Source organism: Strix aluco, chromosome 5 (assembly GCF_031877795.1).
Source record: "Strix aluco isolate bStrAlu1 chromosome 5, bStrAlu1.hap1, whole genome shotgun sequence".
Classification (NCBI taxonomy): domain Eukaryota; kingdom Metazoa; phylum Chordata; class Aves; order Strigiformes; family Strigidae; genus Strix; species Strix aluco.
Window position 1 is genome coordinate 76592697 of NC_133935.1, and position 13472 is coordinate 76606168.

The window sequence follows — 13472 nt, forward strand, 5'->3', positions numbered from 1 at the left end:
GGTTTGAGCTACAATGGCAGTTTTTTACTGGTGTGACTTAATGTGTGGGCATATGTAATCTGACATTTCTATTATAGGGTTGATCGTACCTTAAAGTGCAGAAGCTCTTTGCTACATAATCATGAGTCAGCTCTCATTGACTCGGTGAGTACAGATCATCATTTTCTTAGAAAGAAATTATCTTCTTTCAACAGCTGCAGAATTCTCACAGTAGCTTCTGACCTACAAAGGTGTATTTGTCCCGTTCTTCCTATGCTAGAGTGCATACGGCAATGATGAACAGGATATAAATTTCTTTCGAACTCACTTTTCAACCTACCATAATTAGTATCCATAAAAAGGACTAAAGTAGCAATTAGGTAAATAATGCATGTTGCTCATCAAAAAAATATAAGTTTTCTAAAAGCGACTCAAATTAAAGCCCTTTTCACCACTTATTTCATCATCCTGCAGGTTACTCATCCATCCAGCAAGAAATCATCATGTACTACCCCAGATACATAACTTTCCTGTTGAGAGTTAAAGCACTATCTTATGCAGTGATACCTGACCACTCAAATACTTCTCAGTTTTACTCTGCTAAATGGCTTGTGAGTTGTCTTGATTAATTCATGCCAGATCAATCTAGTTAATTCAGTGCTTTCAATTTCATTAAAGTTCCTGGAACCTAAGGATGCTCAGCACCATGAGAACATTGCTCAGCTGGATCAAACCTTTCTAATTTTCTACTAAAGTAACAATAATGGTTTGGATCCCTGCTGGTTTTCTTAACATTACATATATGTGCCACCAGACTCAAAGCTGGAGTCACTGAGTTTTATTAAGAACATTTGGAAGCAGACTGATGAAAGCAAGCTCTTCTTCTCCATCTCTTGTAGGAAAGATGTATCTGACAACACTTCTTCTGTTAAATATAAATTAAAAGGCTTTGTGTTGCTAGTTTATAGATGGGATATTTTGAATTAATATGGGCGCTACAGATGAAGCACGAGTCCTGGTATTGAATTGCTGAGGCACCGTAGCCTACTTCCATCACTTCAGGAACTGGTTCAGTGCTTACAGTCATGCCAACAATTGAATACTCATACTGCAGGAGATGTAGTACTAGGAAAACACAAAATTCAGCTGAATTACGAGGGGATTGTGATGTGTTGTACACAGGGATTAATCATCAATAACAATACTAGCAACAACAAAAAGGAGAAGATGCTTGGCACAGAGCTCCTTTTGAAGCTCTGAACACACGATGACTCCTGTGAGCAAAGGGTGTGGAGCATCATGGCTTGAGAGCTACACTGAATACAGTATTGAGTCTACTGGTTTGTTCATGCTCTGATTTTGCATAGATTCTAAAGGATACTGCTGAATAACAGCAGAAAGGCAAAAATGGCTCTGCTCCACATTGTGCCCTCTCCCAACAGGACAATTCAAACCCAAAGGATCAGCACTCACACCTGAACATTCATCCTGACTCTGGCAACACTATCTGTCATCATTTCACATCTGGTGAAACTTCCTCCATCAACAGCAGCATGGAGAGTGAGGGATTCTCTTCATGGCTAGTATCACTCAATCAAGAGCTATATTTAGGGACATACTAGAAGAAATTCTGATCTATCGTGGCATCAGCCTTGATATGGCCCTCACCTTTACATGTCACAGGAACTGAGTGTTTTGCATGCTGTTTAGAGAGCATGGAAAGATAGACAGGCATTCCACCTGAAACAGTCATTTAAATTCTTGACTGTCTGGGGCTTCTTGAGGGACCCAGCTGAGGTATAAATGATTCCCTCCTTAAATCCAATTGCAAATACCGTCTAAGGCAGGAGGTAAGTGCTTATCTCCTCATAACAGCAATCCAGAAAGCTTTCAGGCTAGGAAAGGAGATGCTTACTAGGTTGTGCAGACCTGGAAAGTAAATCTGCTGTCTGGGTTCGTAGGTTTTTAGCCTCTAAGGTTTTTAGTGCACTGGATTTTACTTTGGGTCCCTGCAGCTGAACCCCAGCCAGTTCTTTCAGGTTGAGGAAATCAAATCCCCTGACAGAGGGAAGGGGTGATGTCAATCAAATTCAGATTCAGTAAACCTGAGATGAATTTTTCAATTTAACCTTACAGCTCAGACAACTCCATTTATGTTTATTAATTCTAATTTAATTTCTAGACCAAAAAAAGGTTTAGCTAATCACATCCAGCACACACAAAAAATACTTCTGATAGTATTACTCTGTTTCATATTCTGCAGTTCTTATACTATACCAATCTATAGTTCTATATTACTATTCTAAGGACAGAAATAGGCCTTCCAGCAAATCTTTCCAATTTCATATAGCAATCTGTTCTCCTGTTACAAAATAATTATATTTACAACTTCTCCCACTGAAAAAGAAAAGTTCCAGAATTATAAGTACATCTAGTTTCATTGCTCAGATTAAAAAAAAAAAAATCTCTGTGCAGGGAGTTTTGCACAACTATGTTAAAGAACTGTGCCCTTTATATAATAAGTTTAATTCTGCTCCTTTATAAAAAAGAATAAAGGAACATATACCAGAAGGTACAAAATTTCATAACTGAAAAGAAATCAAACATCATGTGCACAACAAGGTACTGCCTCCATATTGAAAGGCATTTAGGCTTCCTGAAAGGCTGTCTTCTCCATTTAATTCTGAAAGGCCATGAAATACATGCACTAATGCAAGTAACATTCTTGTTCGAGTTCAAGACTCATGAAATGGCACAGAGATGTCCAAACTTAACCAATAAAATAACGAACATGCTAGTTACAGTCCAGATGTACTGCTTATTTCCAGTAACATAATTCGTAAAGGGTTAAAAAAACCCCACTTCAAAATGTAACAAAAATACTTTTAGTGCTAGCTCTATGATTATATAAATGCACAAGTATACTCAGCAAAGAAAATACCAAAGGGGAAAAAAACCACGCCATTTGTCATTTTCAGTGTTCAGGTATGCTCTCCCTTGAGAAAAGTCTCAGTAGTTGCCTAGGATTTGTTTAAAGTCACTGAACAGGAATTGCCATACTTACTAATCAGCCTTTCGAAGAGGAAAACACATTAGAACAGAAATCTTGAGCTAATTAGCGTGGAGAACATTGACTTGATACAGTGACCAACCCCTCTAGCCCCTATTTTGGGCATCAGTACCCTGAGCAAGCTGCAGAGCCTGCAGCCGTGAGGAGAGGCCGGTGGGGCCCTGCCAGACAGGGCAGGCAGTGGGCAGGATGAGACCTGTGGGGTCTGCGCTGCAGCACACGAGGCACCAGGGAACAGGGGCACTGACAGGAGCCAGGGGATCACGCCACTTGGGGTGGGTGACTGGAGGCTATGAATTCTCTTTGAGACAAGAAGAGATAACCTCCAAGGGATAACACTAGCACCAGTGACTTAGCTGCAAGCTAGAAAATGTTAAGCACAGAAAGAAACAGAAAGCCATAATTATTAGTATGGTATCTCAAAGAGACATAACAGAGAAACTCTAAAGCTTTTCCTACCTTGTAAGCAAAGCAAAAGCTCCTTCAGCCTCTCACAAGTATTTCCAGGACACCTGCAGTGTCAGTCTTTTGTCACCAACATAAGCATCCATCCCATTGCACATATAGTGACAGCATGAGTGTGTAAATACCAAAGACCAAAGGCCTGATCTTGAGAGGTGTAAGTCTCTTCCCACTGACAACAAAGGAACTTGAAGGTACTCAGCACCTGATAGCATCAGGGTCACTGAGCAGCAAGATGGAAGTTTTGTCTCTGAGAGTACCCTAGGTAAGATCTCCCACAGAGCCTTATTTTGGACAGCTGTTCCTTTTTAGCAGAAATGAAGGATCTTCTGTAGTGCTCTTTATGGATGTGTTTTAAAAGTAAATATAACTCAGTACCTAAGGCAGCTCCCATTTCATGCTGTGCCTTGAGGCTGCCTAAGGTGAGTTTAGTTGGGGCATCTAAAAGAAAGGAAAATCTTTCTCACTTTTAAGCATTCTGATTAAGATTCTATTATAGTTCATAAACACCTTACAAACTAGAGGTATAAACTCCTTGCTCTCTAATTCCTCATGGTTGCAGCTAAACTACCTTGTATGGAAATTCCCAGACACAGAATATTCACCCAGCCAGTTATCAGAACTGTTGTGGTAAATTATCTGAACCATATTTAGGTATTTTCCAAAGGGCACTTACAAACCCAGGGAAAAACAGTAGATCCAGACTATTGTATTACTGAGTACAATGAGATTGGAGGAATTTTAATCTACAAGCTAATTTTTGGTTTGCATGTACCAGTGTCCAGGACTGGCTTTTGTCCCTTTTTTCTCCTTCTTAGTCTAGATTTTGATTAGACAAATTAGCTGGAAAGAACAGTCATTAGCACTGTAAAATATCACTATCCCTATATTTAGACCCAATATTTTTTGCTGTTTTCATGGCAATTATCTTGTACAACTTTGACCAGAAATTTTTTCCTTCTCTTCTGAAAAATCTATTGGTCTGATACTACAGCCATACTACACAAAGATCTCAGAGGTGGCCCCCTACCAATGTTTTCTGTAAGTACATTTTTATAATCACCTATAAAAAACAAGTATTTGGACACTCTTACATTTAAGATGACATTAATAAGGAAGGCTCTACATAAACACTCAACAGTTATTAATAGTCTGTCCTCAAAACTCCCTTTGTCAAGTACAGGAGTCCTACTACCCACTCTCTACAGACAGGCAATTTAATAAATCCAAGTGAACAAGAGACAGAAAACCTGTTTAACTGCAGAGCCTCCTGAGATCTCACAGGAATCCCACTTTCCACCAGGAAACCAAAACAGCATCTAGAGGTCTCTGGACTACACACATCTAAAGTTGCCACCATGCTGCCTCAGCAGAATTAGCTAGTGCCTATCCTGGCATTAATTCAGATTCATGTGCTTACATCCCCATAGGTGTGTAATTTGTTAGGTTGCTCTAAGGTTACCTACTATGCCCCAAAAGTACAATGTTCAGTCCAGATGAAAAAGACAGAGACACTGTCCTTCAAAGGAAGAAAAGACTTGGCCACTACCCATCTTTAATATATAGGTAAGTATTAAATATTTAACATAAAGTAATGTTTAAGGCATTCAACCAGAAACTGGAAGAGTTGGGTTTAACTGAACACCTTGAGAACATTAAGCCCACACCCTCCCCATGCCAGCTGAAGCTTTTTAGGCTCCATTTTGGTTCTAAGCACCTCATGATTATTCTCAAAACTTAAAGACTCACGACTCTAAACTGTCACTTTTCTTTAAGAAATCTGACACAGAGAAGGTAATTAAACCTACTATTTTCTTAATTCTCTAAGATTTCTACCACCCTTACGAAATCTCAATTATTAAAGAGTCCCACAAAACACCAGGAGTGGACTGCCTGGACCTGCACTGCGCTGATAGGTACAACCTCCCTGCAGGTTACAGTTGCCCACTTGTGTCTACATTACTGACCTCATGTTCTGCGTTTCAGTACTACATCAAAGATGGGAGAGTTTCAGGATCCCCAGATACTCCACAGTTCAAAGTAATCACATTATCCACCAAGAAGGGCTCAGTTTGTCAGGGCCCTCCCGCCTTCACATTGATCTTGCTGCACTACCGTGCTATGACAAGTGAATATTGGCAAGGTTCAGTAAAAGCGGGAGGAAGCTAAAGGCTCCAAGGAGCGTCAGGCAAATGGAAAGTGAAATCATCAGTGTTGTGGTGAAAGGCACTGGGGTTGTTACAAGGGCTTCTAAACTCTTACATTGCCAGCAGATCTGTCACGTGTGCAAGGCCACTGCTGTCCTGATTGTCATTCCCCACTGAAGATGCGCAAAGCCAAGAGACGCAGTAACAAGTGAGGGTCCAAATGTGATATATTTTCTCCTTCAATGCTACTGCAGGAAGCACATGACCATTATGATGTTAAGGGATATAAACCCACCATGTGCTCAGGCTTCAGAAATCTCCATGGTGATGAACTCCACAGGTAAAACTATATACTTCTCACACACGTTCAGAGCTCTACCTTGTTCCTGCCACAGAACAGAAACTCCCACTATGTGAGAGCAGAAGTACTTGCCTTCATCATTGGCAAAGCTATCTATTCTCTAATGCTACAAAGCAGCATGTATGATCCTTTCAAGTGACCACAGTGCCCAGGAGTTTCAAACAGTCATCAGCTTCTGCTGAATGGCATTGCCTGTGAGATGGTCTTGATGCAAATACGTGCAAAGACAATGGGGAGCCCTTAAAAATCTTGCTGGGACTGTCTGCGGATGAGGTACTCTAGTCCTTGGCCAGCAGCACCTCTGGACACAGCCCTAGTTACACAGCACCTGCAAGCAAGGGTGATCTGCAAAGGCTCCTGTCCACCACCAAGATCCCCCTATGCCAGCATGATGCATCAGCTTTATTTTGCAACTTCAGACTCACCTGATTTTCCAAACCTTTCAAACTCCTGTTTTGTTCTTTTAAACAGTTCTTCCTCTGTTTTTTCACATTCATCTTTCTGATACACCCAGATACAGATTATCACTGTCTGGAGAAGACTTGGAGACAACAGGCTGTTCTTCCTCTAACTGCCATGAAAACGGACAGCAGCTTTGTTAAGTGTTAACCAATGCCAAAGTTCCCTATGTCTGCTCATCCAAAGCATTTTTTTTTTAATGTAGGAAAATTCTTGTTTGAACTCTGTAGCTACAATTTGGGGAAGCTTGATCTATCCCAAGGGTTGCGGGGAACTACAGAACTGCTCAGTACTCAACATAAGGAGCAGCAGCAAATGTCCCAGATGCCTGCCAAGTCCACAGGTTTGCCCAGAAAATACCAGTCATGCATTTGCCAACATTTGCCTTTTTCCTAGGTACAGCAGCTTTGCTGTGGAGTCAGGTTCCCCCAGTCCATGACAAATTCCCCATTTGTCTTTGTAAAAAAACTAACAGTTCATCCCAAAACTGTTCCCCAGCCCTGGGACAAGTGGCATTTAAACTCCATAGGATGGCTGAGGCAGTCATAAAGCTAACAGTCTTCCTAAAGGACACCAAGTACAGAGAACAGTCACATACTGTACAGTGCAAAAAACCATTGTTATCACATTTGTCTTCCGGTTTGACAAGTGCAAAGCAACTGTATTAACCTTATATAGAAAAGTCGCTGGCAAGGAATAGACCTGAAACCCAACCAATACTTAACTCTGCAGATTACCTACCACAACAGGACACTGATAAACAAAAAGAGAAGACATTTCAAAATGGGACAGCTGTTCTTGTTGCAGCCAGCACAGCGTCCACAAGTAGAATTGCCCCATACATGAATTTTCATACAGGCTACCCTTGTTCACTAGGACCAGATGAGATCAGGCACGGTCCTGCCACACAAGACTGGGAAACTGGCCATCCTTAGTGAGTGAGGCCCTAAGTTCAGACAAATTACATGCACCAAGGGACTCTCTTTGGGCTTTATCCCTCTGGCTGATGACAGAGAGAGAACAACAATATTCCATGTTGTTAAGGGCAACCTGATAAAAAGAATATACCTATAGCACCAGCATATGTCTGTTCAAATGCACTAAAACTATGAAGATTTCTAGTCTTCTCTGCCCTATAATAATGTCCATGAGTCTGTCCACTTCCTCATTAGATTAGAATATCTCCAACTTTAATTAGAATTACAAGTCTGTGACAGGGCATCTCCTCCAAATGTCAAAGACAACAACAAAAAACATTTTAAAAAAGAGAGAATACTGTGATCTTTAGTCTCACCAAAGGCTATGAACATTCCACTACCAATATTGATGAGTTTGTAAGTGCCACCTCCAAAGCTGCATCACCCATTGACCCAGCTATTTGAGTGGACTTCTGTACTGGGTCTGGCTGAGCTGGAATTGGTTTTCCCCTGTAGCAGCCCTCATGGTGCTGTGTTTTATGTTGGAGCTGGCAGGGTGTTGATAGCACATCAGTGGCGTGGCTACTGCCGAGTAGTGCTTACACAGCACCAAGGCTCTTTCCAGCATTTCCCCCCTGCAGTGGGACAGGGTGGGCAAGATCTTGGGAGGGGACACAACCAGGACAGCTGACCCGAACTGACCAAAGGGATATTCCATACCATATGATGTCTGCTCAGTATAAAGCTGGGAGAAAGGAGGAAGGGGGTGGGGTCACCCTTGGTCCTCCGAGGCAACCACTATGCATATTGGAGCCCTGCTTCCTGAGAAGGCCCGACATCGCCTGTTAATGGGAAGTAGAGAATAAATCTGTTTTCTTTTTTTTGCTTCAGCGCACGGACCTTTGCTTCGCTTTGCTTATATTAAAACTGCTTTTGTTTTATCCACAAGGGTTGGTTTTGGGTTTTTTTCCCTATCTTATTTTCTTTCCCCTCTTTGCCCTGTTGAGAAAAAAAGGGGAAGGGGGGGGAAGTGATAGAGCGACTTGGTGGGTACCTGGCATTTAGCCAAGGTCAAACCACCACAACTTCCTAGACTTGAGAATACAAAAGCTCACAAGTGAGCCAGCAAACCAGGCACTGTAAACACCTTCTCTGCTTGGAAGTGGTGTGGCATACCTGGCTGTCTCTACATGATAGGTGATTATACAGTCTCCCAGGAAACTGGCAGTCAAGCTCTCATGTCTGGAGTGAGAAGTGTCAGAAACCCTTCATGTCCCACCAGGTTCTTCTACCTTAGGGGTTCCCAGATGCACAAAACCTCCACTCTACATGGTCCTGCTGCAGCTCTGCTTCCTGCTCATCCACCCTCTTGGTAAGCTTTGTTATGGCCTGGTAGTAATCATACAGGTCTAGTGGAGCCAGGAGATCTCGGATGTTACATGGTCGGTGTGCCCTCTGCAGCCTGGACTTCTGCTGGAGAGGTAGTGCGACACAGCAATATCCATCGCACCAAGCCACTTCGCTTGATGCGTCTGCGAAGAAAGCAAGGGACAAGGCTGTCACTCATAACTGTTCTGACAATGGGTCAGACTCTCACACAGGCAGTAGGCTGAGCAGATACATTTTCTTCTAGGCAGTCTGAACAACCTGCTCTTCCTCTGAGCAAAAAAACTCGTAAGGTGCTAGGTCTAGATCATGCAAAAGACTCAGTTCTCTGACCCCAGCTCGTCCCTGTCCCTGCCTTGCTTTATGTGACTACAGTCTCAGAGTTGTTCCCTTTAAAATTACCTAAAGGTACATCACCTTATCCTCCCTCTCCCAAACACGAGACCCAAAAACAGACTCACCAATGTCCAAATGCTGCTTGCTGTCCAGTAGGAGGAAGGAAGAACTGTCTTCTGCAGAATCTGGGCTGGGTGCCTGAAACAAGCACTCTTCCACATAAGCTGGCAGATGTGTATGATTCAGTCAGAGAGCTCACAGCCAACTGTCAAGTGGTGATGGCCTGAAGATGAATAGTTGAGTCCTGTCTGTGAGCTGGGGCCTGCTGGCAGAAGGAGGAAAGGGAGGACTGGCTGTCCCAGTGCAAAGACTACAGGCTGGAGTGTTTCAGGCATAAGTGGTGTCTGTTTCAGGATGAGGATCATGCCAAGAAAGATCTGACAATGTTTCTAGAGAGGTTGGTCCCTCACACTGGTGGCACAATCTTGACTAGTGCATGGCTCAGTGCGCTGTAAACTTACCAAAGGTGAGAGAAGGCCTGAACCTATGTGGACACACCAGATGTTTCACTCCTGTCCTCTCCAGAGAGCTGAGAGTTGTTCTTCTCCACCCCACAGACAGTCTGACATAGAAGCATGAACTGAATGGCAAAACCAGTGAGTTCTATAAAACCTTATACCCAGTGTAGAAGCACGTATCATCCATGAGCAAGGGCAGCTGTACTTAACCATGCTGTAACCTCCTCCAGCTCTTCTGCCCTAACGTAGCACTGGTGACCAATCTGCTGGAATATTCCCCAGCAAGTTCATTACACAAGCCAGGCTTTGGCAAAGTTGTGGTGCCAGGTGTACTCTTCCCATGTGAAGAACAGACACAGGTGTCCTCTGGGACCAGTTGACACTGGGTCACCTGTGCCAAGAAAGGTCTTGAAGAAGACCAATAAGAGAATTTAAAGACATGGAGGGGAGGATGATGTCATCAGTCTTTCAGCCTATAGAAATCAGGATCTTCCAGGCAATTTGGGTCATTCAAACCACCTACCTGGTCCTCAGACATCACTCATGGCACTCCAGCTGGGACTTCTAATGGCTCAGACAGTTTGGATAATCAGAGGTTTTGGGTGTTAAAGGCAAACTCCGCAGCCACCTTGCAGAGCAGGGTAGACAGAGCCACTGCTCTGTGTTCTGCACACACACATACCAGAGGCATGTCCTATCCCTGCAGTGCTTGTACACCTTGTGAATTCCTGTATACAAGTGCCAGAATCTGAGACTGTTTTCGCGAACTTCCGCTTCTATTTCTAAATTTTTTAAATGGCTAATCGCATCTGTCTTTGTTGCTGAATGAACATTTACCGCCTCGTTGTAGCCTTTAGAAATAGATTTATCATGTAAATGCTGGTAGAATACTAAGTATAGCTGAAATAATGGGTAGTACTGTAATAGCCTTCCCTAAGAGGTATTGTGCCATAGTTGGTCATAAGAGTCCAAAAATAGAATGATTGTTCTCAAAATCAGTAGCACACCCAATACGCGTTGCTCATCTCTCATCACAAGGGACACTTCTGTTTTGTACAGCTGGACTCTTTCTTGTCTAGATCTGACTGGTCACATGCTACATTAAGTTAGTGCATTTTTTTGATTCTTTTTTGGTTTGTTATTTGTATCATTCATTTTGTCATATTTTTCCACTATTTATATTTACCTAAGAGTAAAACACATATCATACCAAATTATATCAATTGCCTGTACGACCTGAAATCCTGCTTTCAGTAGTGACCAAAGGGGTTTTTTAGAGGAAAGCAATTAAAAAATATACATCTAGGTACTACTGCAGTGCAGGTCCAGAAAAAGCAGTGGGAATTCTCTCCAGACACCATTCACGTAAGTCAGCTTACACAGCAACTAATTGGCTGCTCTTTCATTACCTTGAATTGTTAAATATTTTCTTCATATTTTACAGAATATAAAATCCTGTCTCTTGAAGCACAAACACAATGCCTCTTTGGATGACTTCATACTGCAATGAGTTCCACTATATGGGACTAAAAGCTGCCAAGCCTTATACAGCTCTGAGAAACCAAGAACTCTCAGGACCCTCTGGGATGTGAATCTTAGAGATGAAGGGGTAGGCATTTTTCTTCACTCACTGGCTTGCTTTCCTTTTAGAGAGTATGAGGTTCTCCTTTCACAAGATGAAAAAAAAGAAGAAACTGAAAAATTCAATATTTACAGTTAGATTTCACATTTTTTCTTTCCATGCTAAAACCCACAAATATATAAAAATAGAAAGTACAAAAATATACAAAAAGAAACCAGACCTGAGTGCCCAAAGCATGGCTAACACTTTGTTGGATTTTTTTAGTTGCTATAATAATTGTCTGACAATCGCCCTAAAAATTCTGTCTCTTGTATAACTTTGGATAATCAAAAACTACAATTCTACTACTACAAAATGCCTTTTTTTTTCCTTCCACAGAAAAAGTGTATGCCAACTCTTTCACCATTAGTGCCTCTTTCCCCTCAGATGCACCAGTACAATGGCGCAGATGCTGCCCATTAATTTTTCGGTAATCTGAATTCTTTCTTGACATATCCAATTTATCCATTAGGTCTAACAGTGTATTTCAATCTTTTAACCTGGCAGATGGAAATACATAACTAATTCTCAGAAGAATTAAAAAATATGGAGGGTTTTTTGTGATTACTGTTTCTAAAGTTTGCTTGGTACTCTCCAAATAAAAAAATACAATTAGGAACTAAAAGCTAGGAACAGCCAAACACACTCTGACTGAAGTTAAATGAGTGACTCCTCTTCACTTTGATGGAGGCAGGAAAGGTCTCTACAGATAAGAAAAGAACAAGGTTCTAACCCTACCAAATTTCCCATGTGTTGCCCCAAAACTAGATTCCTCTTGTCAGTGATCCAGGGTCGAGATACCTGCTGTAGTGCAGAACATTAACAGAACTTTTTACTCCGTAAAGGTGCTGAAGTATGCAGCTGTGATTGATTGCTTAAACACAGATTACATAAGATTTATCGACTGAAGGAGAAACCACAGAGGATGCCTTAAGTAGAAATAAATTCATTTCATCTGTCTCATTATTTTTATATCTAAACCAACATCAACAGATTTAAAAGAAACTAGACAGTCCTTCTTATTTTAAATTATTTTCAGGTATATATGGTAAGATAAATATTATATATGAATAAATTGTCATGTCTTAAAAACTAAACTACATCAGCTAACTTTCACAGAAAAGCAGTCTATCCAAGAATGAACCTCTGGATATAAAAACTTCTAATTATGGACCAGTTCTCAAATATTATATGTACCCTTAGCTCCCGTGACTTTCCTAAAATGCTGAACACCCAGCATTTTAGGAGTATATTCTTTTGATTCACTGACATACCATACTTAAATTGATAGGCATTTTTGGCTGGAGACAGCCTTCATGAACAGATTTATTTTTTCTTTCAATAATGCTTTGAAGTGCTGCTAATAAAACAGCCATTTAGAAAACTGCATTTTAGAAATAGCATAGATAATTAGCCATTCCTTTTAGCATCCTACCACTGTTATCATCTATGTAACTTCTGATATATAGTCAAGAATAAACTACTGAATTATGAACTGTAATTAAACAGTTATATTAACTTTCCAAAATGAATATATGTTATGAAATAAAGTTCAGTCACAGGAAAAAAAGATTAAATCAACCAGGCCTAAACCAACCAGGTGCATTCCAGTTGAAAAGAAAATAAATGGGGACACTCCACACCCACACAGGGCAGTTTCTGAGCTCATTTTTAAACAATTCACAGTTCTATATATAGAAGACTTCCAGCAAAAAGTATTTTATGGTGTCATGGAAGGAAGGAGTTTTACTAAGTAGTCTTGCTATTCAGATATCAGTACGGACTGTACCACACTGCTTGCACAAAACCCCATGAGATCAAGGCCCCATAATGGTAGCTGCCGTGTGAAGAAAAAGCCTGTATCTTAAGGAGCTTATCATCTAAGTAGACAGACTATAATCAGTATGGTATGACCACAGTCTGCACAGCATTTAAGCTTTTTTTTTTTTTTTAAAGGTACATTACCCACAAAAAGATGTGGGTGTGAAACTGAACATGAATCTCAGTGTCCAGTCAATTATTCATGTGCTGTCTTTCAGTTTGCAGGACTCAGTATAGAACATTACTTTCTCCTATAAGCCTCAATTTTCCTGAACTTGTAAGTTCCTTCTATGCTGCTTATTTCCTATAGTGAAGGACACTATTTTCCAAAATCTGACCTAATATAAGCCTGTGCACTAAGCAATACAGGGCAGACTTACAAAAGAGCTCACAGT

General features: G+C 41.2%; 1 protein-coding gene across 9 annotated transcripts in view; it reads right to left on the reverse strand.

The window, feature by feature from the left end:
• The window catches only part of MAGI2 (membrane associated guanylate kinase, WW and PDZ domain containing 2), a 763796-nt gene that overhangs the window by 717596 nt on the left and 32728 nt on the right, over positions 1 to 13472 (reverse strand). The gene's annotated exons all lie outside the window — the stretch shown is intronic.